The sequence below is a fragment of the Girardinichthys multiradiatus genome, chromosome 11, assembly GCF_021462225.1.
Source record: "Girardinichthys multiradiatus isolate DD_20200921_A chromosome 11, DD_fGirMul_XY1, whole genome shotgun sequence".
NCBI lineage: Eukaryota > Metazoa > Chordata > Actinopteri > Cyprinodontiformes > Goodeidae > Girardinichthys > Girardinichthys multiradiatus.
This window is the reverse complement of record NC_061804.1, coordinates 9,242,863-9,248,880: the sequence shown is the minus strand read 5'-3', so window position 1 is coordinate 9,248,880 and position 6,018 is coordinate 9,242,863.

Here is a 6,018-nt window from a genome sequence, read left to right as displayed (position 1 = left end):
TGGTTAAAGCAGGTCAGTCATATTACAAAATATAAATTGGTTTGAAGCAAACAGAAGACATAACACTTGTTTAGATTGTGTACCTAAACCATCTTTGCTTGTAGAGCCAGATAGCCCTACCACCTGCATGACCAAATGGATGGAAATACATCTACATCTGGGCATGAGCGTGTGAAAAATGGGAGTATTTACCTCAAATTGTGAGTTCTAACCTGCTGTTAGGGCATTTGTTATATTTCTGTACTGTAGAAGAAGGGCAAAACAATACGGAAAAACAAGAGTGTGAGTTACAAAAATGCTCAAAGGTTATTTTTTCAGCAGGTCCAATAAACAGAGCAGACGTGGCTGACAGGCTGGGCGAGCGGCTACCCGGTACTGGTTCACTCATTCAATGCACGGAGCTGCCGTTTTTAATGCCATCTTCTTCAGGGAGTGGGGGGAAAAAAACTCTTCGTAAATAAGAGACTAGAGCCCCCTTTCCACCAAAGGCCCTAGGATTTAAAGCCCCAGGATTTGTTTTGCCCAGGTAAAAGGAATCCTGGTATTTGGGTACATTCTATTTCCACTGCTCAGAATGGCCATGAACCATTTTTTTTAAATCAACCTAATGACCTATGGGGAAGTTGTGAAGAAAACTGCAATACACCTTCACTCCAGCAGATGGCATTACGTCTTTACTCCCTTTAAAAGACTCTTGGCTAATAAATACGAGATGAGCAGCTTTATGCAGTAGATTAATTCCTTCCATTATTCTTTAGGTTGCACTGGATCCATAAGCAGGAAAAGTTAAAATTATTTTCCATAAAAAATTTTTACCAACCTGCTTCAGGCCATTGTTGCTGCTTTACAATACATGTGTGATTCATTTACCATAACTACTAAACACTGATGAACACACTTATTTTTATTTTACTATTATAATCATCAGACAAACTAAAGTAGATGATGCGTAGACAGTGGAATAAAAGATGGCAGGACACCAGGGTGAAGAAGATCCCTTGGAGCTTCTAAGAAACTGCATCCAAACCTGGAACTGTGGTCTCTCCTCCTGCAGAACTGTCTGCATAAAACTGCGAAAAATGAAAAATAATAAAGAATTCACCCTCAAGTTAGGTTTACATGAAAAGCCAACAATTTATATTCACTTTCAGCCACCACAAACTGATAACAACAGGTTGCGGGAAATCCCAGAGTGCCGGGCGAGATCAGGCAGCGGTGAGTGGGGAAGTCCCAGTCCAACCACCTGGCTAACTTAGCTTAGCAGCCAGACCAGCCTGTAAGCAGAGCTCTGCTGTTCGACAGAAATCCAAAACAACATTTCAATGTAGGCTCTAATCTTGATGAACAGACAGCACAGATGAAAATTTGAGGTCTACTTTCTCGCTTAAAAAGATCTTACTTCACGTGAAAAATTAACGATATAAAAAAAGATAAATGTGTATTCTCACCGCCACCATTTCAGCTGCTAGTGGCGCAATGCAACTGCTGCACACAACCTTTAACAATCCCAGGGAAATCTGGAAAGACCTACTGCAGACCAGGACCAGTAAGACCCCGGCGAAGTGAAATTACCCAGGTAAATTTGGATCTAAACGCACCCTGGTCTTTCAAAAGCCCGACGCTTCCCACAAGCAATGGAAAATGGGCTATTGATGCGTTTCATCAGAAATCAGCGACACCTTATGAACTCTTAGAGGAGTGCCCCATTTTAACTAGGAAATATTTGACTCTTGAATTATGTGCTGACAAATGGGGGAGGCGAGGAAAGAGGTATTCAGCCAAATATGCTCTGATCCTTTTATGAAAATCAGGTTCTGATCCTCACTTAAGATCCCGACGTCGTGGTGCTTTTAGTCGACAATGTTTACTCTGATGAAATGCAGGCGCTGTTAAACTTAAAAAAAATTAAGAAGGTTTTATTATATCAGCTGCTACGACACTCAAAAATATTAGCCTACCAGGTGCGGCGCTGATGGTGTAGGGGTGAAGCACGCGACCGTATACGGAGGCTACAGTCCTCGGAAGCGGCTGTCCCGGGTTCAAGTCCTGGACCCGAAGACATTTGCCGAATGTCTCCCCTTCTCTCTACCCCTCTTTCCTGTCTGCCTACTGTCAAAAAATAAAGGCCACTAGTGCTGAAAAAATATCTTAAAAGAATAAATAAATAGCCTAGCAAAACATGCAACCAAGCAGTCGTTTTGACATTGGGGCAATTGTGATCACAGCTTGTGGGTAAAATAACTCTAAAGTAGCCTTTCTGGTGCTGGTGCAACAGTCTGCAGAAGCCACAGTTGATCTCCATCATATGCAACTCCATTGTGATCTTGTTTGTAGAGGCGTATAATGATGTAAAGTTAGATATTGGTGCGCGGTAACATTGCATGCAGTTATAGTAACATCTACGAAGTGAAGTTGGTCAGCTCACCCAGCTAGTTGTTTGCGCAGAAGAAGCCGCCTGACATCTTGTTACTGTGAATGCTTTCAGCTCTCTGTAAAGTTCTGGCATGCTGTTGTGGTACCTTTTTTAAAATAAAACATGTACTCCCTTTTTGGATTTTCACCTCAGTGGAACAGCAGATTAAAAATCAAGAATTTTGAGTTTAATTTAATTTGAATTGTTGGCGGGGTCTTTGTTATTTAGCTTCATGTTATTCCTTTGATTTTTAAGCTACGCACGTTAATAAATGTTCAGCTGAGGTGAATTTTTCTCTTTTTATAAAAACTGGGAGATGTTATTTTTCTGTAACAAAACAACTTCTAAATACACTGTTTGCATGCAATTTACTAAAAAAACAAGCATTTTTCCAAATGTCTTTTTTTTTTCTGTATGTATCATGTTTTTCCTCATTAATGGGCCAAATATGAACGGTTTTACTTTGCAGATGTTGAGCTTTAAATGCATTCCAAATTTTTATTTCCTTGTCTTAATGTATTTTAAAGCCAAATTTGTTTTATACTTGTGTTTTTTTTCACCAGTTGAAAATGTAGTGCTGTTTACTGTAACTCTTTCCGGTGTGGTGCGCCTGTGGGTGTCTTTCCAGAAGGACAATAGTTAGCTGAAAGATGCTGATCTCTTTGTTGTTTTCTCTTAAAGTCTTAATTCTTTGTAACCAGACACTCAAACATACGCAGTGCCTGCATGAAGATTTCATCTGAATGCTTCAAAATTGCCAGAATGAAAGATTGCTTCATTCAATCTTTTCACTCCATTGAAGACAAACTCATACATCTGTACTTGTAACTTAAGGCTTTGTTTATAAAGGTTTAATAAAATAAATATTTATTAGAGAAAATGCAGAGCCGCCTGTTGTAGTGATTTCCCCCTTTTTTAGTGGGTGAGAGCCGTCCTCAGCACCCAACCAAAAAAAGGAGGAATACACGTGTCGCTATGGTGATTCCCACCTTTTTTTGGCTATGTATTTAAACCTCAAATAAACAGTCCTTGCATAAATTAACAAAATGACATGGAGCCTTTAGCTGTGAGAGACACATTGGGTGAAAATAGAGAAAAATACCTTGATTTTGATGAAGAAACTGTACATGTAGAGATCTCACTATGTGCAGTATTTAAATTCCCAAAAGTTTCCGAATATTTCTCAGGGTTAAGCCTTGGCGCATGTGATTTCACACTCTAAGCCTAACATTCCGTCCTAAAATCTTAAAAAATTAAATCCTGAAATTGAAACTGTGATTGTATCAAAGCCATAGAAGGTTAAAAAAAATACAATTTCAGTCATTTAAATTCCAACTTTTCTTGATCTGTTCAGACTCTGGTTGGTGTTTCTGCTCTAATACGTGACTGAGCAGTGAAGCTCCAAAAAGGGCTGGGTTTTCTCCTTCCACTAAAATCCTATTTTGTTGAATGGAGACATTTCTTCTTCTTCTTCTTTTTTTTTTTTTGTAACACTACCAACCAACAGTGGTCAGTAATCTGGCCTCTCTTCCATTTTATTTAGTTTGGTGGTGCGGAGATACATTAACTTTACAGAACTAGCTCCTTACAAAAGAAATCCTAGTTTTGTCCATTTTGACCCCAAACAATGTAGGCTCTTCCTCTTAACCTGGTTTTTGTTTTGTTTTCCGTTGCCGCTCAGCAGCATGCATGTCAGCGTACCGACTAACCAACAGGAAAAGGAACTATTAAGATACTGACAAACCCTTAACTGCTGGTCGCTTTGCCTCTAATTGTGACTTTTTGCAGTGTTTAGTGATGTTGTAAAAATTGTGATGTAAAGTATAAATTATGAAAGATTCCCGAACCGGCTGAGTTCATGTACGCTGGGAGGGTTTCGCTCTTTGGGACGACGAGTCTTAAAGAGCGCATTCGGTGTTTCTTGATGGTTACATAGTTGTGTGTTATTTACGAATTGTTTGGTATGTTGTTTAAAATCTGCACTATGTCTTGCATAACAAAGACAACGAATGGCCTGTGATTATTGTTTGTTTTTGTTCCTCTGAATGACCATGGCCTCTGTTTAATGTCTTTAAAACTGGAATGTTGTACATTTAGTGCCTTTTACATTTCATCAGCTAACTTGAACATCTGCTTAAAAATAGAAAAGATAGGATTCATTTATATTCCTTTTATTGGATGTATTTTTTTATACACATATCACCTCTGTATCCACTGTTCAAATTTTATATAAAACCTACTCCTGGCCAATAAACCACGTTTGTGCTCTCGTTATTTCGCTCTCACATCTAATCGCTGGTTCTTAAGAAACCCTGAACATGTTTGACTTGATCGTTTTTAACATTTTACTCTTCCAAACAAATAAAAAGTCACATTTTGAGTGAAAATATAAATGTAAATATAAACATCAGAATTTTTCAGTAACAATGTATTTTTTTTTTTACCAGAGAGAAAGAACTTATTGATTTAAAGATTCAGAAGTTGAGTTGGTCCTAATTCGGCATGTTTTTCTACGTTGATTAAAGAAATAAATGGTTCAACAAGCTGGTAGAAATGCAGGCTGGTGTGGAGGGTTGTTATTTGGTTCAATGTTTTCATAGACTGGGTCAGAACAGAACCCTCCAACAGGGGGCGCCGGTAGAAGCCAAAAGAGGAGTGGAAATACTTCAACAGAAAACTAAATATTAAATTGGATATAAAGGGAATGCTTTTGAGTTCAGAGTCTTCAATTTTAACTGAGTGTGGAAAAATGCTGTATTTACAGACTTTATTTCCAATCCCATTGTCGTAAAGTTGTCTGTTGGTCCAGTCTGTGCCTCCGTCCATCTTCAGCTCGATTGGTCTGGGTTTCTTCCAGGTTCTGCATTTAGAGTCTGACCACTGTAGAAATATCTAAAGTTAATTTATAGTTTATACTTTAAAATGATACAGGACAGAGAAAGGCCCCTGAAACTGTCTGGAAAATTATGAAACTTTGACCTGAAATGTGTAGAAATCCTGCATTTATAGCTGAATCTCAATATATCAGAATATCTCCTAAGAGTTTATACAGTAAAACTTTAATAGATTAATTCTACAGACAGTAATATATTTTAAGTGTTTGTTTCTGTTAATATTAATCATTCTGGCTAACAGCTATTGAAAACCCAAACAGCAGTTTCTTAGAAAATATGCGTTATATCAGACCAATGAAAAAGCACTTTTATCATAGAAATGTGGGCCTACTGAACTGTAGAGTATCAGTACTCAGTATCTGGTTTACATGAATTCATGCATCCATGTGGAGTGGCATGGAGATCAGCCTGCGGTTCTGCTCAGGTGTAATGGCAGCCCATGTTGATAGCAGCCTTCAGGTCATCTGCATTGTTGGTTCTGGTGTCTCTCATCTTCCTCTTGACAGAACTCCATAGATTGCCTTTGGGGTTCTGGGCAGGCCAGAACCCCAAAGGGGTAACACCATGGCCATTGAACCAGCATTTGGAACCTTTGGCAGTTTGGGCCGGTACCAAGTCCTGCTGGAAAATAAAATCGGCATCTCCATAAAGCCAGAGGGAAGCATGATGTCAGGTAGACATCTGTTAGGGAGTTTTCCCATAAAGTAACAT